Raw genomic sequence first — 23,275 nt, forward strand, 5'->3', positions numbered from 1 at the left:
GATTCCCATGTTTCATAATCAACTCTAGCCCTCCCCAAATTTACAACCTTCACAGTTAAACTCACACAACTGTGAAGTAGTGTAGTTCCAATGTACGTTCATATTTTCACTTTGATTTCTTTTAGCATGGGCCTCCCCCTCCCCCTTAATTTACTGCTAGTCTCATGAACCTGCACTCATTTTCCAGGCTACCTTACTGCACACACGTTAATGTCATAATGCTTTATGGATGAATTCATATTATCACAGAATGGTGAGTTCCTCATTTTCAGCCTCGAGGTGTTCATGAATACTGCATAGTTCTTATCCACTGCGTTTTCTTTTTGATGACTGAAAAAAAGAGAGAGGACATGACTTTTAAATATCCCTAAAGTAGGAACATACATTATTTTGAGAGCTCTGTGAAAGTACACACCCCTTTCCCACATGGACATGTGGGTAGCAAACCTTCTGATAAACCTGCAGTCAACTTGACCATTTCCCTGGGGCCTGATGCCTCTTCCCCCTCCACTGGTACCACTTTCCACCCCTCAGAGGCATTTAATAAACATTCAAGGACATCCTTAATAACCTATTGCACCTGCTTCCCTATCACTGTTCATCCATCCCTGAGCACAGCTCACAGCTGTGCAAAGTCCCTAAAACGTTGGCCTGTCTCTAGCTCTATACCCACCCCAGCACGAGCAGTGATTTTCATCAGCAGTCTAGACCTTCCTGTGCCAGTACTTTTCAGAGCTTCCTGCTGCTTTCTGAAGGCTTCTGTGCTTCCCCCTTCACCTTTTCTCATAGCTGAGAACTTTACGGGGCCCCGAGTCAGGTGTACGTTTCCTGTGCTACTTGCTTCCCCCATACCATGGACATTCCCTTTTCCGGGGATGCCTAGCAACTTCTCCTTTCCTTTGGGTAACAGCACTTTGATTTCTCTGTCTTACCTCTCAGTTGTGATGTGGGGTGCTGATAGACCTTACATCCGGGTATCCTGCTGGCCCTTCCCTGGCCAAGAGGTGGATGCATGACTGAACTTAGGCAAATTTGATTCTTATACTTGAGCGGAAGTGATAAAAAGATTGAAGCCCCTTTGTTCCGGCAGCAAAGCCCTGAGGAGACTCTCAGTTACTTCCCATTCCCTGGACTCCCAAAGCTGTCCTGGTCCTAGCCTTTTCACGTCTGTTCTGCCCGCATTCCCTCCAAATCTGTGAGCCACCTGATCATAGCCTGCCAATAAATTCCTTTTAGACTTAAGATAGCTAAAGTCAGTTTCTGTTGCTTGCAACCAAAGAATCCTAAATGGTGCAGGTTCATACTCCTTAGCCTCTTTATGCCTCTTTCCTTCCTATTTCAAGAAAAGGCTTTTACAGAGAGATTCCTCCTGCCCCCCACCCCCATTTTCAAACGCAAGCAGATTACCTTGACCTCCTCTCTTACTGCCAAGACCATGCCCATATCTTCTGGAAGACAAGAACTTTTCTGCCCTTCCACTAAGCACACCATCTATAAAGCAGAAGCTCTTGTCCACTGTAATTTTCATGATGACTTTCATGGGAAAGTTTCTTTCCCTTCTGTTTCAAAGGGAACAGAAAGATTTCTGTATGCCTGTTATGGAGGTCTGGTTCCCTGGGGGTTCCCCCAGTTCTTTCTCACCCAACTTATTTTCCTGTTAAGCTGGTCCAAATAATTCCAAGTTCAAGACTGCCTTTGACTTCAATGCTTCCTCGGCCCCTACCTCACTCCTCTCTTTCTTATCACAGCATCTGGGACAGACTATACATAGTTCTCTCTCAGCCTCCACCTTCCATGCTCCATCTCCCTCCCAGGTCCTTCCTGCTCTGGCTGCTGGCCCCGTCCCTCCACTGAAATCACCCTCTGGAGCAACATCTCTCCTGACTTGTGTCAGAGGGCAACCCCCAAAGAACCAGTCCTCTCTAATGAGCATACAGAAGTGTTTTTCTGGTTCCCCTTGAAAGTCATTGAGAAAACTACTTATGGTGGACAAGAGCTACCGCTTTACGGATGGTTTACTTTGTAGAAAGGCAGAAAAGTTCTTGTCTTTCAGAAAATATGGTTAAGAACCTAACATATTCAAGGCACTTTAGAAACACAAAGACACTTGAAAGACTGTCTTTTTCCCTGCCTAGTGGTAGAAGAGAAATGTGAAGAGAAAGACCATTAATTGCCTGTGGTGGCAGGGAATTCAAACTACGTATGTGTTCCTGGCACTATGCTATGGTCCTAACACGTATCATCTCATTTATGCTTGCAGCAGCCATGGGGTTTAGTTTTATTGCCATTTCCATTTTGCAGATGAGGAAATAGGCTCAGAAAGCTTAAATAAACTGCCTTAAGACATCTGGCTAAGATGTGCAGTCTGAACTCAGATCCAGGTTGCTCTGATAAGACAAGAAGTCAAAGGGCTGGCATCCTTTGGCGTGTGTTAGTGCAGTGGGTCTTGGTTTGTCCCATGGCCCTCCACCTTGAATCTATACTTGAATCACCGGAACCACTATCATGGTGCCTACCTTCACCCAGGGCTACCCCGCCCCAACCCATTCCCAGAACACCGCATGCTCGTCTCAGCATTCTTTGGGTGAAAAGCCAGGGGACTCACTCGCTGCTACAGATGCTATTTTTAGGTCTGCTTCTGCAACAGACAGCTCTGTCTTGTACACACCTGATTTTATTTGAAATCTTCTAGGTGCAGATGGAAAGGACCTTGGATGGGGTGCCAGAAGACCTAAGTTGGAACTGCATTCTGCCTTTACTAGCAGTATAACCTTGACCAAACCATATAATCTCTCTGAGCCTTGATTTCCTCGTTTATAGAATGGGGATTAAAAATAGCTGCCTTACCCAAAGAGAGAAGATATGTCCACTGTAAGGCATTATATAAATTTTTATTAGGAAGAAATGATTCCTAATTTGGGAATGAGGAAGACCCAGATGATGGAGTTAAGTCCATAGGAGAGCTGGATACAGGACAGAGTGACTGATGCCAAGTCTTGTGCCTTAGTTCCCAACTCTTCCTCCTTCAGATTCTGTAACTGGCACCTTGGCTTCTATATACTATGGCTTCTATACTAAAATTATATAGGAAAACATTTTCTTTGACCTCAAAGTTTATTTTTTTGCCTCTGATTTTAAAAGAAATTCAAACATTTTTGTTGGCCCCCAAAATACTGTGGGTGCTAGGCACTGCAAAGTACCTAATGGATAAGTCATCCCAAATTCAGATCTTCTGCCTTAACAGCCCACTGTGCTTTCCTCTGAGCAATGCTGCCTCCCCGAGCCAGAAGGGAGCAGGATCAGCTGCCAGCCACAGATCGAGAACCAGAGCAGAACTGGTCCTCCGAGGCAAGGGGGCGCCAGGGAGGTCCCTCTTCAGCAGGTGGGCTTTGCTGCCAGACTTACTGAAGCCTCTTCTTGCCAAGGTGTTTCTGGGAGGGGGCTGTCTCCTGCCTCTCTGACAGTGTTCTAGGACAGCCCACATGCTTCACCGTAGCTCTGATCCCTTCTCCCCATCCCTGCTTTACCCCCAGCAGAAAACACTTTCCTGTTACTGAAGGTCTACCGTACTGAGGACTCTACATGCATTGTTATTGGGTCATCACAATAGACTTACGAAATAGGCGATATTATCTCCGTCTTAGAGGAGGAAACTAACTCAGAGAAGCCAAGAGCTCTTGCCACTGGCACCACATGGCTGTGCACTTCCTCTGCGGGTTTGAGAAACCCAAGGCTTAGGATCAGATTAGGTTCGGACTGGAGGACAGCATCCCGGCTTCTCATCCAGAGTGGGGCAAGGCCAGCTGGATGGACCTCAGGTTCCTTTTCTTAGAAGACTCTGTGCTGCCTTGGACCTCTGAGAGCTCTTTGTCACTGTGGCATGTGACAAAAAGGGGGTGAGGGCTAGGAGGGAAGCAGCCATCAGACCTCACAGAGCAGGCCTTGGCACACATAGGGTCTGTGTGAGAATTAGAAAAGAGCACCCCCTTGGACGGATTATTTACAAAAAGATACCTTCAGGGGGCATTAGAAATTGTAAAAATGTCCTTCCCTCTTGGCTGCAGAGCCCAGTGCCAAACCCAGGCTTGGCGTAGGGATTGGGTTTGCATTGCCTTCCTACTCCCTGCGCAGCCTTTCTGCAGGAACCAGGACCCGCCTGAGGGGCCTGTCTCGAGGCCGGGTCCTCTATCACTGATTTCCCACAGTTCCACATACCAAAATCTCCAGGCTTTCTAGATGACATCCATTATTTTCCACCTTCCAACAGAAGAATCGAGATTGACTTCAGAAAGAACATCTTATGTTTAATCTTTGTGGTATAAACCAAACTGTGGGCCTTGGACGTTCAGGCTCTGCCTTAGGTAGATTCCTTAACTTCCACAGGGCTCAGGTTTTCCATCTTGAAAATGGGGATAAAAAAACCCATCTTGCAGGCCCGTTTCAATGAATGGACGGCACGGAGCATTATGCTGGCATATAGTGGGTCTGCAGTACCATGTTGACCGTGGCCCTCAGGTCGCTGGGACCTACAGCATATCCACAGTGGACGTTGTACACGCAGTCCACACAACTCCTACAAGCTGGGAGCTGAGAGGTCCCGGCTGGTCCTCTCCTCGGGGCTCCTGCAGACACCTCAAACGCAGGCGCGGTGGCAGGCGCTGGGAGGGCCGAGGAGCTCTGCACTGCAGCCACCTGCGCCGCGGCCCGGACCGAGGGCGCGCTTCCAGGCGCCCGGGGCGCGGCCGACTCACGGCGGCGCGAGGCGGTGCGGTCGGCCGGGCAGCGGACCCGGCGCGGGAGCCGGGGAGCGGGCGAGCAAGGAGTTAAGCGGGGCCGGAGGCAGAGCGCTTGTCAGACGCGAGCATGTGCAGTTTGCACCGCATCCGTACTATGGGTGAGTGCCGCCGCCGCCGCCGCCGCCGCCGCCGCCGGGGGCTCCGTTCCGCCCGGGCAGCGGCGGCCGCAGCCCCCCGATTCCCGCACCGCCGCGGCGGCCGCCGACACACAATGCGGGACTAGGCGCGGCGCGGGAGGACCGGCCGCGTGGGGGAGGCAGGGCCGGCAACTCGGCGCGGGGGGAGCCCGAGCGCCGGGCTTGGGGGCGGGGAGCAGGCGGCGCAGGAGAGCGCCCCGAGCACCGGCGCGGGAGGAGGAGCGGGAGCGAGCAGGGGAGACAGCGCTCCCGGCCGCACCTGCTCCCGGCAGGCGGCCGGCCCTGCCCTGCCCCTTCTCGCGGCCCCGGCCCCGGCCCCGCACCGGTAGGTGCCCCCGATGCCCGCAGAGAGGCCTTTCCGCCGCCGGGAGAGGTGGCCGCGCGGGGCGGGCAGCGCCGAGTGCGGGAGGGCGCGGGCGATGGTGCGGTGATGGGGAAGACCCGGCGACCGGGCGACCGGGCTGGGGGCGCTGCCGGATCCCGCTTCCTCTTTGCTTTCGGTTTCGAAGCGGTGCCCCGGCTCGAGAGCGAGCCGCAAATTAGATGGTGCGCCCGGGCTTGGATTCCCTGAGGGGGATGGGCGCACAGGGGGGCGTGTTGGGGAAGGGGTGCACGCTGGCAACTTTCACCGCCTGAAACAAAGGGGGCATGGGGAGATGCGAGGGGAAAGGGTCAGCCGGGGATCTCCGGCAGCGGAAGGTTGACATCCCCTCTTCCTCCGGGTGGAGAGCATCCCCGAGGCCGCCTCGGGGGAGCGGAGGGGGCGTCAGGCTGGGTGGGAGCTAGAGAGGCTTGGGAGTGGGAATCACGGACCCTCCTGAGTTTGAGGCTGAGGACTTTTCTGAAGGGGAGGGAACCGTGCCAAGATGAACCCTCTCTCCAGGGTGCATAGAAAAACTAGGTGATGGTGGACTGCACACCTAGGCGTCCTCCCCTTCCCAGCCCCTTGGCTGCCAGCTCTCCATCTGCCCACTGTGATCTCCGGTCCTCTGTGGGAGATGCGGGGCTGGGAAGGCGATATTGGCCTCTTTCCCAGGTGTCTTCCTTTCCCTCTTTCTATGCCCAGTCAGAAACTGATCCCCTTCCCTTCCTTCCCTGGACTGTGTCTCCCTCTTTCTCCACAGTTTTCTTGGGGGGTATGTTTGTTTGGTTGCCTCAGGTACAGAGCTTAGGGTGGCAGGTTGTTCTGATGCCACTTCGAGCCCTCCCAGGAGGACAAGAGCAGGCCCCTGGGGAGCTGTGCCAGCATAACCTTGGGGGCTCAGCTTACCGATTCTCCTGCGTTCTCAGCACCCAGTAGCAAAGGAGCTGTTATTCTGGCCTTCAGACTTGGGTCATCAGGGGTTTTTTCTCTTTGCTGTAACCAGGAAGAGGGGTCAAGGGGAGGGCTGAATGGCCTTCCCGGGGCAGGGATGGGGGATACAGTGTCTTTCTCTCTAGAAGACAAATGGACCAGTTTCCAGGTCCCCAGTCCCCGACCTTGTGTCTCCAGGAACAAGGTGCCTCCAGCTCTGATCTGGCTTGCATGTGACCCCCGGCTCCCATCCTGTGGCAGGACTGCCCATTGCCTTTCTTCCTCTTAGAAAAGACAGCCCTTTGAGAGTCGGGTTTTCCCCCTGTTTGCAAGGCAGTGCTACATCTGCTTGCCTGTGGAGACAGAAGGCACTGGATTGGTGGTGGTGGTGGGGGGGAGCGGGGGGGGGGCTGGACTGCTGGGTGACTCTCCTGTCTGCTCCTGTGACTGAACTAATGCTGTGAGTGGTTGGGCCAGGGGTGGGCCTCCCAGGACACCCTAGAGGCATGGAGGGGTGGGCTGAGATGAGGCTTGGCCTTTCTCCCCTAGGCTTTATATTTGGGGACAGAGTTGAGTAACTGGGGAGACAGTAGAGAGTGGGCCAACTTATTTATCTCGTCCTTGGAGGGAAATTACAAGCTGATTTAGTGTTGACTTTGGTCACTTAAAGGTACAGGAGGGAGGGTGCAGTAAAGGATAGCAGGAAAAAATGAAGTCCCCTGAGCTATAGCTCTATATGGCCCTGGACCTTGTGGCTGAAGTCAGATGCAGGTGCTAGACCGGAGGGCACCACCAGCCCCGCTTCTTGAGCCCTTTCCCCTCTAAATGGGCAGGGTTGATTATGGCTCAGTTCTCCTTTGGGTTAATCCCCAAGCTATGCCAAGCTGAGGATAATGATATAGAGGGCTGACCTCCCCACCTCCAGTGGTGAGAGAGGGGCTTTTCCATGGACTGTTACTCAAATGTACTGACCATAGATGGGAAAATGATACTCCCTCCGACTCCCCCTTTTAAAGTGATGAGGCATGAATTTTTACATTTATAAAGTGACTTAAGTGCCTTGGATTCTTGAATGAAAGATGTTAAATGAGTTAGGGAGCCTTATACTGTGTTTAATTTCACTTGTATCAGATTCACATACTGTTTCTAAAGGGAAAGGTGTCATTTTGCAGCAAAGGGCTACATTACAGCATTTGTGATAGGGAAGGCTCAGTGTTGGTTTTAAAAGTGTAGTTTTTAATCAGAAAGGCACTTGCGGGCAGCAAGTGCTTTTCTGTCTGCCTCTGCTCTCTGGATACCTTCAAGTTACTTCCTAGTAGGGTTTTTTTCTGGTAGATTGTGTCCAGCCTGGATGTCAGTGACAGTCACCCTCCAAGCTCTCAGAAGGGTCTCTGATGATGTTGGGGACGCTGATGTTATAAATTGAGACCGGGGTAAGGGCAGTAAAGTGAAGCCGCTTGGCCTTATCAGCAGCCGTATCAGATCTGGCTGTCCTTGAGGGAAGGGAAATCTAACCCTGGCACAGCCTGACTGTTTTCAAATTTGTATCTCTTTACTTTCCTCTGCACTCCTCCCCCACCCCCAATTTACAGACAAGGTGGTTTGGGTTATTTTTTTATTTTTATTTTTTGTTCCAGGAACATTCCTTTTAAGGTGTGGATAATTTCTGACTTGTCAAACTCTCAGCTCCCTTTGTGGCAACACCTGGCTAAGGAGGGAATGTCAGAAGGGGTGCTGATACTCTGAGCAAGAAGAAACTCAGCCTTACTGACCAGGTCCTCTGCTTCCTCCACCACCACCTCTCAGCAATCAGAGGCTTTGTATTTGAAAAGTAAAGTCTAAGCTGATTTCTGAGGAAGGGCTGGGAGGTGGTACTTTTGACTGTGGCTTCCATGGAGGGAAACTGAGTCACACTAAGAGTTAGCACACTGGCTGTGGTGTGTGTGAATGTCTGTGTTGGGGAAGTTTTCCTTTCCTGGGATTTAAGAATGTTTACCGTTAAGTACCGGAGGAGATCCACTGGTTACACTTTCTCGTCATGAGATAAAGATGCACTGATAGAATTTAGGTACCTATATGTGTTTGATTTCAAATATACATTTGCCTCAGACTTTGAGCTGTGGGATGTGACATGCTGCTGTGATTCAAGGAAAAGGAAGGGGTTTTCACCGCTGCAACTCACAGCCATAGATAGAACTGAGGCTGAATAAGGAATCTATCCCATTCTCTATCCCATTCCCAGATGAAAAAGAGAATCTGCTCCCTTCCCTTTGCTCACATCCATCCTGCAGGTGTGAACTCCCACTCTCCTTCGCCCTAAGGCTGTCCTCAATGTTCATTTTTACATCAGTTCCTTTATGTATAGATTTGGTGGGGTCGAGGTCACAGAGTGAGTGATATTGGCCCCCTGGTCCCTTAGAGGATGGTTCTGAAAGGTAACTTTCTACCCTCCCCGGATGTTGGTGCTTCTGCCTTTGGGGTCGGTCACCATCAAGTCTGGCAACTTGAGGAGTAACCAAAGTCATTGCCAATTCCTGTTTCTGCACATCCAGCTTCCCATTGTTCTTTATTCTGCTTGCTCCCCAACAGGGAGTTTGATATCCTTTCAGGGCTCTTGGCTCTCAGTGTGGCTCGTATTATAGAAGGGACAGCATCCTTGGAATTAGGGCAGACAGTCTACATGGGCAGGACTTGGGTCCTCAGATTGCTCCTTTTTGCTGCTCCCTCTGGAAGCATGGCAGTTAAAACAAAGTAAGACTTGCATTGTCAAATCCTAACTTACCATAGGGAGATCTAATAAATCGGGGGCATAATTGGAGAGGGCTCTTTCTGCCATTCCTTTCCACGTCAGAAGCCCTGCATTCAGGACACACTGGATTAGCCATTTCTGACTGCTTTTGTAATTGGACTTGAATGACGAAGGCCTTCTAGCTGGTTCATTCATTTGTTGTTTCCTTTCAGTTTTTAAGAGGCACTCCTGTCACGTGAGTTTCTGGAATGGTCCGTTTTCATCAGAAAGGTCACTTACCCTGAGTTTTCCTAAGGCCTTGACACCAGCCCCGAGCTAGGGATGCCAGCCAAGAAGGAGACTGAAGGGCCACAAAGAGAGGATTCTTTTCTGGAGTTCTGGAGTTCTTTGGAGCAACGGTGGGGACCACTGCCAGCCCCCATCTTCTTTTTCATAGCTGTCCTTGGCCAGACCCCATTTAGTCTTCAGTCCCTAGGACTCCCACCCCCCCTTCATTCCCGATTGAAAAAGCCTTTCTAAAGCCAGGAATAAGGCAGCCAGGGCAGCGGTCTTACTTTCATCTACTTTCTGAAAACAAATATGGACGAGAAATATTGTCACCAGTGGGCAACATAAGCCACGGCTCCAGACTTTTGTTTTGTAATTGTGTTCTTGCCTGCCACAAACAAGGAGATGACCTTCCTATGCTGATCTGTAGATGCCTTAAAGCTTTCATATAGCCTGCCCAGTTTCCAGCACATGGCGAGTACCTATTAAATCATCAGCTGTGGTACTTGGATATGATCAGATACCCAGATTTCTAGGTTGTTGGGCAATGATGTTGTTTGTGCAGGAGCTGATGGTTGGTGAAGGCTTCCGGAATTAGGAAATCTGGGATCCCTCCCTGACTCACTTATGTGACCTTGGACAGCCCATTTCAGCCCTCTGGGATTTAATTCCACACAGGGAGCTTCAGCTGGCTTCAGTGAACATAGCAATAATAACGACGACAGCCACTGTTTATTGAATACTTACTATATGCCAGGCATTGGGCTAAGCACTTGATAAAGGATAAAGTCACTGCCCATGTTACACAGCTAGCAAGAGTCCAAATTGGGATTTAAACAGATCTGTCTGATGCTACCGTGTTCAATAGCCTTGGATTGCATGGTGGAACAAACGCTGGGGAGGAAGTAAAGTGGAGGTGGTGTTAGTTAAAGTAGAGGAAGGAGAGCTGGTGTGGATTAAACACAGCTAGTTAAAAGGAGATGAAAATTGAGATTCTCCTTTGAAAAACAGTATCCTGACGAATGTTTGGGAAGAGAGGGGTCGGTACCCTGCACTGGGGAAGCAGACCAGATGGCCTGGGGTTTACTATAAGAGGACCAGACTTCTGCTTGGCATAGGGATGTATCATAAACCCCATTTCATTTGGATGCCAAATTTTTCTCTTGCTTGATAGGCTGTCTGGGCAGTATTTTGCCTTCCGTCATCCTCCTTCCACTAGTCATATTAGTTTGTCTTAGCAGATTCTTGACTCCAGGCCTAATCCTCCAACCTAGTTTCTGGGCCTTCCCCTGCCCGTCATTATGGTCCAGCTGTGGAGACCCTGATTGTGACTCTGGGTCCCAGGTATACTCTGCAAAGTACAGTAAGCATTGGACTATCCTGTTCTTCTGAGAAAGTACTTGTGGCCGCTGATTACTCCATTCAAAGGTGACCGGCTAGTTCATCGGGATGGTCCTCATCTCTTTTATCCTTGTTTGTTCCAGGCAAGTTAACTCTGGGGCTTTCCTACCACTTTGAGGTGTTTGTGGAAGAGGAATGAAGATTGAGGTGGTGGCCTGCGGGAGGGGAGCTGACCTCCTTTGAGAGTTATCATGACGGCGTATAATGGAGCGTTGTGCTGGGGCCAGGGGACTTTGTTTGGTTCTTGTCTCAGCTCATGTGACATGAGTTCGTTTCCTTGTCTGTAAAATGAGAACGTTGGAAGAGATATTCTCTAACACCTCCTCCAGCAATCATGCTTGGGTCATCTAGCAGAATCTGGATAATTTGGTTTTTTCTCAAACGATAACTCAGCTGGTCTGGAGTTGTAGGAAGTCACAGCTGGGAGAGCAGAGGTGGGGTTGAAGGAGAAAGAAGCCAAATTGGAAGTTAGGGGACTAAGTCACAGTTGGAGCAAGTCCCTTCTTGGGAAGGGGGACTAGGTTGGATCGTTCCTCGTTCGTTTAAATGGGGCAGCCGAGAGGTGGCGTCTGTTCACCCTTACACACGCCATCTCCTAAATGATGAGGTGCACCCCTTGCATCTTGTCTTAAAACTTAAACTTCACCCCCTCGTCCTTCTGCTTTCCCCAAGTGAAGGCAGCAGGGAAGTCGTGCATCGGTGTATGTCTTACAGTCTGCACATACATTTGGCAGACGCCAGGGCCTGGTTCAGTCCAGGATCCTCCAGGGCTCCAGGACCGGAGGACTTTGGCTGATGCTTTCCGAATGACTCAGAGTCAATGAGAACGTATCTCCCTCTGCTGCCCTAGCTCCACTTAAAAGAGCAAGATCATACTATGAGCTCAGCCTAGGAACTCAGGGAGTCACAGCTTTTCTGTTCGTGAAATTGGGCCGCCTCGATTTCCCTTTGCACAAGCCATTTTTCCAAGGATTCTGTTCTCCATTGGTACGTCTTCTGTTTTAATTTCATCATATTCAAGGTTGGGGAGCAAATGAGTTCCCATTGAACCCACCAAACCAATCTTTTCTGTCCCTACCTGCCTTGCTTTTTTCCTGAGTTCCTTATTGCCCTATAGCAGTGATTTCTAATGGTGGTTACCGTACCACTGGGAATATTGAGAGATGATTTTAGTTGGTAAAGGGACAAACATTTCATTTTAATAGCTATGTTTCTAATGAGTGTAAAGAAACATGACTCATTGGGATGACTTAACTCATTAACGTGACTTAATTTTGTCTCCTGCTGGACCTTTATGTTGATTCAGTGGGATTAGTTGTTTCCCTGCCCTGGGAGGAAAACTCAATCAGGCCCCATAACTTTCCGGGTCATTCTTAGGCGGTAGAAGGTCCTGTGGTCACTTTAAGTCACAAACGGTCTCAATTCAGTACTTAATACATCCAGTCCTTTGTCACTGGGCTGAGAGGGACAGGAAAGGGCTTGCTTGGCCAGCACTGTTGTCTGCCAGCTCCCAGCTTCCTGGGCTTGGCAGGTACTTAATGCTGAGTCTCTTCTTGTGGCCACGTTCATGGGTTTCTCAGAGACTCTTCCCCCACATTTGCTGGGACCATTTACTTCTGGTTGTCTTGAAAAGAGCAAATTATCCTCTATTCTAGATCACTGTTCTCTCCTCAGCCCCTAAAATCCGCGATTCACCTCCAGCCTCTTCCGGCTAAGGTCCTTCTGTCTGTCCGAGTGGCCCTCTTGGACAAGACCTGCTCGGATCTCTTGCCAGCCCTCACCTGCATGTGGCTCACTTTAGCCCAAGGGGACAATCACACATCCTCTGGCGCAGTGAACCTGGGAATGCAGGCCCATCCCCCAGCTCAGCCGGCTCCCTTGGCTCCGCCCACAGCAGATGGCCAGCTTGTGTCTCACACCTTGTGTGTCTCAGGTACAGTCAGATGCCGGTCCACCCTGTCTTCTCAGTCGCAAGGTCAGATATCAGATTTCCTGCGTGGTTCTTCTGGAGGCCCTCTTACCAGCTTGGGAGCGTTCTACCTGTTGTATTCAGTGCCTTAGTTAAGACTTTTGATGGAACCTCTTGTTGTGTATCATCAAAACCATAGCTGTCACAAGAAGCCCAGGATTTCTTGGATATTATAGCTTAGGATAAGGCTGCAGTACCTATATAACTACAAATTTAACTTAAATTAAAAGGTTAACAACAACTAACATTTATTGAATACTTATAATGAATGCCAGGTACTGTTTTCAGGACAGTAAACACTCTTTCATGTAACTCGTACAAGGGAGGTACTTGTATTATTTCTGTTTTACAAATGAGTAAACTGAGGCAAAGAGAGGTTAAGCAGCTTGTCCAAGGTCACACAGTTGGCATCAGAGCCCGGATTCAGATGGAAAGAATCTGACCCCAGAGTGGGCTCATTTAAATAGCCATACTCTGCCTCTTCCTACGAGGGTAGTGGGCGGCCATAAGTCATGAAGGCAGAACTCAGATGATTGGGAAATGCGGCCTTAGGACATATTTGTAAATTCTTCACTCTGGCATTTAAGCTCTCTATGCATTGCCTTTACCTGCTTTTCTAACAGCTCGTTCTGTGCCCTTCACCAGAGCCTAATCCACATGCCCAGCTCACCTGCCATGCACCCGCCCGCCCTGCCCCATACCTCATTATTTCCCTGCCAGGAGGTCCCTCCCCTGCTTTGCTGCCTCCCCAAATTACAGTCCTTGTAGAAGTCGGAACCCATCTTTGCTGCGAAGGTGTGTTTGACCAAAACCATTTCAGCTGGGATCTTTTACAACTCTTTTCATTTCCTCACTAAATTGTCAATTATTATGTGCTTTTATGCAGAGAGCGGTGAAGAGCAGTTAGCACACCTGAGTCTGATCTCTCTGTGCCACTCACTTCCTGTTTCTAACTTGTGCAAGGCCTTCACCCTCTCTGAACTTCGGTTTCATCATTTTTAAAGTGTGGGTGTGGATTAGCTCCTTTCAGTTTCCAATATTCAATGATTTATGGTCACCTTCCAGTCTCCTCTAACTTTTCAGCTCTTGAGGGCTGGACCCGTGTCTAGTATGTTTCAGTACAGCCCAGGACTCTGTACAGGCTTTTACACACAGACAGTATTTAACAATGTCAGTTGGTTGGTTGGCTGGTGGGAAGTGCTTTAAGTCTGCTCTGGGCTTGACTGACTTTTAGAAATTGCCTTCCTCTGGGTGATCACTGCTGAGGACCATTGCAGTTCTCTTTTCTGTACAAGTTTATAACAAAAGTTTTGGGTCCAATCTGCTGCCTTTTTCCTTTAAGAGACGTAATGTAATGCTATTCAGGCCCACACTCTTTTATCTGCAGTTTCAAAATTCAAAACATTCTAAAACCAAAAGGCTTTTCTTTAACTCGTGTGATGGCAAAGCCTGACCTGGACGAACATGAGGCCACTGGCGGTCTCTTTACTCGGCAGAGTGTGAATATTCATAGATCTGGCTGCAGAAATGTTAATGTGTTTGGGGGTGCTGCCCCCAGACCCTGCTGTGGGGATTATGTAATCTACTGGATGTGCTCTACATTACCTTTTAAAAAAAATCTAAACAATTCTGAATGCCAAGGGTTTGGGACCAGAGATTGTGGTTCTGTGCGATATTTCTTCAGAGATGCTATTGGCAGTAAGGGGTGGATAGGTCCTTGGGATGTGGGACTGTGCTAACATCACAGAGCCTCACATGACCTCGCCTCCTTGGCCTTGCCCTAATCTTGGCCCTGGTTCCAGTATGATAGCCCACGCCTTGGATTTCCAATTTGTTTTTTTTTTTTTAAATATTGCATTATGATATAATTTATCTTGATGAGTAAGTCTTTCTTGGCATCTCCTTAAGTTTTGTGCCGAGGCAAGTGTCACTCTTCTCTCACCCTAGTCCCAGCCCTGCTTGACTCCTAAACCAAGAAGGCTTCCCTGTTGCTGCTGTGGCATCTCAGGGATGAACTGGTGTGTCCTCAGGGTGGGAGTGACTGCTGGGTGCATGTACTTCACTTTAATCCTGGGATTGGGGGTGGTGGGAAGGGCCCTGTTGGCCCCTTGGCTGAGTCAGCTCTGCAGAGAGACTTGTAAACCCGTTCCTAGATGCACATCCTACATCTGGATGTTTCTTCAGAGCCCAAGTGAGCCAGGTTCCTCTACTTCCTTCTGGGAAGGGATGCAGTAACTCATTTGAGAGTCAATCTGCTTGTTAATCCCTACAGCTGCTTCGACCTGACATTTTAAAATTAAAAACAGAAAAAAAAAAAAATACACACACACACACACACACACACACACACACACACACACACATACAAATGTTCCTGGAAGAACATGAAAACAACAGAAGAATGTACAGTGGTGGAATCTAAAGTGTTCTATTTTGTTTTCTTCATTTTTTTTTGATGAGGAAACCAAGAGGAGAGGTAATAGAGTTGTGAGGGTTAATGGAAGAGCCAGGCTCAGAAAGCCCTGTTTCCAGGCCTCCCATTTCCAGGCCTCCCAAGCCAGCAGGCTGTGCCGTTCCTTTTTTCCCAGTCCCCAGGTGTCCTCAGATGGGGAGGACACATGAATCAGTTAGCTATCCCTTCTTGATTGAAGGACACTTTTTTTTTAACCCTTCATCCCTACTTGGCAGTGACGGGCATGCCTATGGGAATTTAGGCCACCTTTCCCCTCCCATTAAATAACCAGCCCCTCTCGGATTCGGAGCCCTAAGTATTTCTGGCCTGCCTTTTTAACCTATTACATACTGTTTTCCTCATCTTCTCATGCATTAAGAAGATATTCCCCAGACCAAGCCTGGCACCTAGTTCTTTGACTTCTTCTAAACACATCACTGCCTCCAGACATTCAGCCATTTGTCATTTCCCTGGGCCCTGCAGATGATGTGTGGTCTTCTACCTATTGTCATTACACGCTGGAAAATGCTGAGGTATAGTGTAATTTAAATTAATCGTGGAGATGAAATTTCCCAAAGGTCCCCAATTGAATAGTTGTCTTAAGCCCCATGGGTTGACCACGTCGTGTACCCATCATTCAGGAACTTCATGTCAATATCTGTAAAAGACCATTGAATTTACTCTGTGGGATTGATCATGTGAAGCCACCCTGATTCTACTCACCCCTCCATTTCCCTCAGCACTGCAGTTTTCCTTGCATCCCACAATCTGGGATGGTGCCCCTTTTTATTAGAACAATTATTTGTAATGCCTCCTAATTACCCCGAATAAAATTCATAGATAATATGACATACCTGTATATGTAAATTAAAAAAAAATCAATATGCCTAAACTGTATTGTGAAAGAGAAATAAAGGAAAAGTTAATTATAATACAGTATCACATATTCCAGTATGTAATTGTTCGGGCACGACGACACAGAAAACAGAAGGAAAGAGTCAGATGCTTGAACCTGTACATAGAATCACTGAGAATGTAACAGCTACAAATACCCAAAAGATACAGGTGTGTTGTGTGGGTGACTCGAATACCAGGAGAGGTGACGCTGAGGCTGACGTGATTTTCCCAGCTGGTGGACCACTCTTGGTAAAGTTCCGAACATAAAGCACAGTATCCCCTCGACTTGCACTCTGGTGGCATTCCTGGACAATTCAGTATATGTTAAAACCACGCAAAAATCCTCTGTGTTTATTTCAGAAAGGGAGTTTGGTTCTAGATGCCGATAATTATAAATGGGCTTTTCACCTCCGCGAATGCCCAGTGGAATGTTCTCAAGTTATGTTGGGGGGGGTTCTTTTGTGGGTTGTTGTGGGAACTGCAGGGCGTCTGGCATTCCAGGTCCCCACTAATAAGTACCTGTGGCACTCCCCACCCACCATGGTGCTGACAGAAGGCCCCTATCCCCGCCATCCCGGAGGTGGCCCCATTGAGAACTACTGGTCTGGAAGAAGGACCAGGACCAGGAACTGGGAGATCTGTGTTCTGGGTCTGGGCCACAGCACCTTAGTACATATATGACCTTAACTCTGGCTACCTGGGTCTCCTCTCTGCAAAGGGATTATAATGACATACGTGCCCTTGGCCTTTGGGATTGTGGCTTGCTGTGCTCTCCGCATGACCTCAGGACAGCCCAGGGCGTCCATATGTGCCCCACAGTGTATGTCCCAGCCACAAGCTCTCCCTCGCTGTGCGTTTTTTTTCTTGGCCTTTAAACATCCTTAGGTCTCTCTTATCTGGGAAAGAAGGAAGGAGAAAGGGAGAAGGGATGCCTCCCCCTGCCCCCATCTCTACATCTCCAGCAGCTTTTCTCTCTCCTTTCCTTCACAAGCAAATTTCTCAAAAGAGTCATCTGTCCACACTGTCTCAGTCACCTCCCTCTGCAGTCACACCTCCTTCTTAAATGGTGCCCAGGAACCTCTTTCTGCTAAATCTCCTCGGTCCCTGTCTGGCTTGCCTCTGCCATTGACTGTGACCCCTGACACTCTCCTGCCCCCACTTTCCTGGCGAGGCCCCTTCCTGATGTCCTCCTCCCTCCCTGGCCTTTCCACAGGCCCCTTCACAGTACCTCCTCCTCCGCCAGCCCCGGATGTCACCCCTTGCATCTTCTCCCCAGAGGGTCCTCCTCTCTGCTGCTCCAACCAGCGGGGGTCCCAGACCTGCCTCCAGCCTAGAGTCCTGTGGGCATCTCACACTTAGAGCATCTGAAATACAGTTCATTGTGGGTCACCCCCGAGGCACATCTTTGCTGGCAACCTCTTCTCTCAGGGAATGACCCCGCTATTGCCCAAGTCAGAAGTATGGATGCCATTCTCTGTCTCTCTGTCTGTCTCTCACCCTCTCTCCCCCCCACCCACCCTCTCTCTCTCCCTCTCCCCCCCCCCCCCCAATAAATCTCTCCTGTCAGTCCTGCTTTCTTAATAGCTCTGGAGTCTCCGCTAATTTGAGCTGGCTGCTTGACCCTTGTTGGCATTTAGGATTGCGACCTCTACTTACTGTTTGGCTGGATTAAGATCTTTAGAGGCTCTCAGCGCTGACAGGCTTAGGGTCCCCAAGGTAATTAAAAATAAATTAATAGAATTCTAAATTATAATATAAAATCATGTACTTAGAAACAACAAAATTTATTTGTGCGCTGAAGCCACAGTAGCTTCTTTCTGATTCTCACTCATTTTCTCTTCTTCAGAATAATTTCCTCTGGTGTCCCATCGTGGCTGGTGCCCTCAGTGTGTGTCTAGTGGGCTCGCTGGGCAATCCAGGATCACTTAGAATGTCAGCCACCTGTGGCCCGAGCTTGGCTCTTTGCCTCTTGGGTCTTTGCGTGTACCTGGTGGCATGACATAGATACTGAGTAATTGTTTAAGGAACGTGTGAAGGAATGCATGAATAATGAGATAAACTTGAAGTAAGTTCATTTAAGTAAAAGGCACTGTCAGAATGGAGGTTATTAATATTTTTAGGCTTCTGGTATTTGACACTACAGTAGAATTTCCACTGATGTGCTTCAGCTTTCATACTCCAGCCCACTTAGCGTTGAGTAGTCTGTACATAAAAGATGCATATAAGGATTTCTGAATTAATAAATGAAGTTGTACAATGAGATGGCTTGCTCGATTCCCTTTCCTGCAGTGAGGCTGCTTAAAGAGACTCCATCAGCTGCCTCTTATTTAAAGAGGTGCATTATTTAAAGTGGCTACACCTCCTCATAGTACCTGGGGAGGGAAGCTGTGCTTGTGTGTGGGGAGGGGAGGGGAGGGGTGTTTACTTCGGAGTTAGGTGGTGGTGATGGTGGTGGGGTGTGGGAAACAGCATGTACCCTAGAAAGCCTGCATGAGATCTCAGAAGGGATGAACGTGGTCTAAAGGCCTGAAGTCAGGCAGAATGAATAGGACTAACCACAAATTTGGGGGGTGGAAATGAAATACCATGAAACACCTAGAAGGCTGTGGCTTAACAAATATAACCTGACTCATTAGTATGGGCTTGTGGACAAAACAGGTGTCAGAACATCTCCAGAAAATATTAACTACATATAAGAATAGATCCAAAAGGTTAACCAATTCTGTCCTGTGGTACTGATAGGGCGGCCTCCTGGAAGATTGCTGATCTTGGGTAGAGGAAGGATTAAGTCGGTGGAGAAGTAAGAAAAGGGGAGGGCCACATTGGAGAGGAAATGTGTCTATGAGGGACACTTTGACAGGGTTGGAATTTGGGGGCCAGTGTAGACATGTGATGACAAAGGTCCTCCCTGGATTCACCCTCCACATTTGCTCCACCCCACCCCGTCTAATGGAAGGGACCCCTTTGTTGTTTTTTTTTCTCCAAACTTTTTGTTTTAAGTCCTTATTGAATTTGTTACAATATTGCTTCTGTTTTATGTTTTGTTTTTTTGGCCAGGAGGCATGTGAGATCTTAGCTCCCCGACCAGGGATCAAACCACACCCACTGCATTGGAAGACAAAGTCCCAACCACTGGACCGCCAGGGAAGTCCCTCTCCAAACTTTTTATTTGGAAGTAACTTCAAACTTACAGAAAAGTTGCCAGAATAGTACAGAACACGCATATACTCTTTATCCAGATTCAGTATTTTTTAACATTTTGCCTCATTTGCTTTATCATTTATGTTCTCTCTCTCTCCCTCTTTCTCCCTTTTTCCTGAACCTTTTTTTTTTTTTAATTTATTTATTTTTGACTGCGTTGGGTCCTCATTGCTGCGCATGGGCTTTCTCTAGTTGCAGCGAGCGGGGGCTACTCTTTGTTGAGGTGCGCAGGCTTCTCATTGTGGTGGCTTCTCTTGTTGTGGAGCACCAGCTCTAGATGTGCGGGCTCAGTAGTTGTGGCACTCAGGCTCAGTAGTTGTGGCTTTTGGGCTCTAGAGCGCAGGCTCAGTAGTTACAGTGCACGGGCTTAGCTGCTCCATGGCATGTGGGATCTTCCCAGACCAGGGCTCAAACCCATGTCCCCTGCATTGGCGGATTCTCAACCACTGCGCCACAAGGGAGGTCCTTTCCTGAACCTTTTTAGAGTAAGTTGCCTACATCATGGCCCTTTCTCTCTGGATATTTCAGTGTGGATTCCTAAGAATAAGGATACTGTTTTACAGAACCTTCAGTAAATTGAACTTTGATATGATACTTTTACCTAATCTGCTGGTTGTCTTACAGTTTTGTTGATTGACTTAATAACGTCCTTTACAGCATTTATTTCCTCTCCAGTCCAGGATCCAGCACTGTATTTAGTTGTTATGTCTCTTTAGTCTTTTCATCCAGAACAGTTCCTCAGCCTTTCTTTGTCTTTCATGACATTGACATTTTTAAGAATATAGCCTCCTCCTCCTCCCCCTTTAAAAAAAATAGAATGTTCTTCCTTTTGGATTTCTCTGCTGTTGCCTCACATTTAGACTGAGTTATACCCTCCTGGCTAGCATACACATGAGTGATGTTGTATCTTTTTCATTGTATTACATCCAGAGGCACCGGATGTCCATTCACCCCTCACGTGTGATGTTAAGTTGGATCACTTCGTCAAGGTGTCCGATTTCTTCACTGAGCATTTACTGATTTTTCCTCGCTACTAATAAGCAATCTGTGGGGAGACAACCTAAGACCATATAAATGTCTTACTCCTTATCCACATTTTGCCCCAAGATTTACCAATCATCCACCCTGGGTTTGCAGGTATTTCTGGATCCCAGGCAAGGCATGGGAGGTCAAGCTATCTGGGACCAGGTGACCCATTTTCGAGGGCATCGCCCACATGGGAGGACCTTGCTGTGCTGTGCCCAGCCCTGTTGAGAAACCGCATTTCCACAATAGTTTTCCTCTTCCTACTCCCACCAGGAACAGAAGCTAATTCGTCATTCACTCAACTGACACATAAGAATGTTCTTGTGAAAGCGTCTCAGCTTTATTTGGGCACAGTGGGGTATGGAACGAAAGCTAGTTCCCTCTCGCTGTCTTTAAGAAGCCTACCATTGAGTTGGGGAGACAAGACTTGGTCATTGAAAGGTAAAGGACATGTAAGTCGTCAGTACTGTGACCCCACAGGACAGCTCAGTGAGAGCTGTCCTATGACCCTGGAGAATTAAGTGCCCTTAGGAGTTTGGGGGAGGAGGGATCAGAGTGGGTTAGGTACGATGCAGGGACATTTCATTAACAAGGATAATCTTTGAGTGGGCCTTAAAGGACAGGCAAATCTGGGTAAACAGTGATAGATAAGGGCATTCCAGGAGGGGAACAGTGTGCACAGAGACCTGGAGACGGGAGCATGGATGGAGAAATTGGGGGACAGCAAGTTATGTACCAGTCTGGATGGGGCCAAGGGTTGGTGTAGGGGGCAGGATCTACCCCCTTACTGAGCACCTACCTCGTGCCAGGCATTTTAAAAAATAACTTTCCTGATTCTGAAAGTAACACATGTTTGATATAGGAAGTTTAGAAAAATAGTTTTTCTATATAAAGAAAAATTTTAATAAAGTCGTTCTATTCTCTCATCCAGAGATAAGTGGTTAACCATGGTGTATTTCCTTCATTTCTGAGATCTTTAACATTCTTCTGGCAACAGTTTTGTTTGGGTTCATAGATTCAGAAGCCCCTCTTATCCCTCAGAGGATATTAATCATACTTTGAAAAACATTTCATTCTGGTGACTTTATTAATTTTGTTTTCCAGCTAGAACTTCTGTTCTCTAATATGGTGCTTCTTTGGTGGTTTTGGTTTTTGTCAAATGTTTGGTAAGTCTTGGTCGTGTTTCTCCCTTTGTAGTTTGAGGTTTTTCAGTCACCTCTGTGTGAACCCTGATTCCGTGCTCTAGAGCCAGCTGCCCCTGGTTGTGGACAGGAGGGTGGGATGTGCCTGCTGGGGATGCAGGAGCCGTCTACGCGTCCCCTTGCCTCCCTACCCTGATGTCCCGGCACGAGCCTGGGTGGAGAGGTGGGGTAGGAGCCCACTTGCCTGGCTCCTCCAAATCCTATGACCAACCACTCAGGGCCTCTCCTGGGCCCCTAATCTCTCCAAACTTGGACCCTGCAGAGCCACGCCTCTGACTGAGTGTAGAATCCTCAGCCACGCTGCTGGGGTTCAAATCCTAGCCCTGGCACTTACTAGCACTATGACCTTGGGAAAGCTGTGTAACTCTGGGTCTTATTTGTAAAGCAGGGAAAATAATAGTCTGTATTTCAAAGGATTTTTGTGAAGGTTAAATGAGATAATATGTGCTTAGAACAGTGCCTGGCACATATATGTGCTGTATGAGTGTCATTATTATTATTATTATTATTCCATGGTTTTATTTTGGGGGGTTGTGGTTTCTGTATCTGTTTATTCTCAGTTGCTTCCATCTTCAGGGAGCCCATATAATTCCCTCATTTTCTGGTGCTGTAATGGATATATTCTTCTTAGAAAATGTCTTTTCTGTCATTTTCTAGGGACTTGGGGGATTTAGGCATTTGCCCCTGGCCTGCCATCTTGATGTAGTCATACATTTCCTTCAAGTTCTTTTTCTGTGAGACTGTATGAGTGTATTATTGTTATCTGTAATACATACGTGAAGGCATCCGTTGCCATCTGTGTCCGCTCACCCAGGAGCCTGGCCCAGGGCAGGACTCGCCACCTGGTCTAGGTTCCCGGATGCTGACTCTGTCCTGTGCAGGCCTGGGAGGTGATGAGTTCTCTTCTCCGCCTTCCTCAGGCTGGTTTGAGGCGTCCTAATGAATGTAATGGGTCCTCTGCTTCCTTTGTCAAAAGGAATGTTAATTATTTTCAGCAGTCTAATTACGTGCCTAATGAGAGCCTGACTGAGATAACATTCCCTTTAATTACTCTTGCCTAAGTGCTGTTTGGAGCCATATTTGAGAGTGTTGCAAGGCTCGGTACTTTCACAGTAGATGGAGCTGTCTGGCGAGAGGCTGAGTGAGAGGCCAGGGTCACTGGGCTTAAGGCGCACGGTGGAAGGGCCTGCTTCAGTCAGTGCCCAGCCCAGTGTATGCTGGCCTTTCCTCTGGGCCATTACTTAAAGGAAAGGGACAGTCAGATTGGGTCGTGTATGGAGCAAACAGCACCCATCACGGCTCCCCCAGAACAACTCATTTCTCGGTCTTCCCCCCAGCCCACCTGCCCTTCGAGCTCCTCTTGGCCAGGCCCCTCGCTCTTGGAGGACCTGCCCCCGTGCCTTTCTCTCCATTCAACACTTGGATTTTGAGTCCCTACTGTATGTCAAGTTTTATCCAGGACATGAGGATGCAAAGGTAAGGAACTCATGGTCCAGATGGCTTTCTAAAACAAAAAATTTGATCATGCCCTTCTCCTCTTTGGCCAGGAGAAATGCAACATGTCTGACCCCTACCCCCTTCCAGGGTTTATCTTCTGTACTTCCTTTGGTGGCCTTCCTTTTGTTCTGATGTGGTGTCTTTCAATAACCGGGCCTTCATGGGCAGACCCTTGGAAGGCAGCTCTCCCAAGCCCCTGGGTGGGCTTGAGTAGGCTGGAAGGGGCAGCTTAACATGAGATTGTCTGCCATGAGAACAAAGGGAAGCTCTAGGTGGCCCATTGCCATAGGTAAATTAAGTCCCCTAATTCCTGTCTGCACATCTGCATCTCCCATGAATGGTGTGAGAGGGGGAAAGTGCTGATGAAACCCTTGGCCCCCCCATTTT

The 23,275-nt window shown here is 48.4% G+C and overlaps 1 protein-coding gene across 1 annotated transcript in view; it reads left to right on the top strand.

The window, feature by feature from the left end:
• The first annotated feature begins 4,805 nt into the window (after nt 1-4,805).
• Nucleotides 4,806-23,275, top strand: part of TMEM229B (transmembrane protein 229B) — a 38,174-nt gene continuing 19,704 nt past the window's right edge. The window contains exon 1 of the mRNA XM_082386725.1: nt 4,806-4,894. The gene's annotated coding sequence lies outside the window, so the exon portion shown is untranslated. The remainder of the gene's footprint in view (nt 4,895-23,275) is intronic.

This window comes from Balaenoptera borealis, assembly GCF_965194805.1.
Source record: "Balaenoptera borealis genome assembly, chromosome: 3".
In the NCBI taxonomy this organism is placed as follows: domain Eukaryota; kingdom Metazoa; phylum Chordata; class Mammalia; order Artiodactyla; family Balaenopteridae; genus Balaenoptera; species Balaenoptera borealis.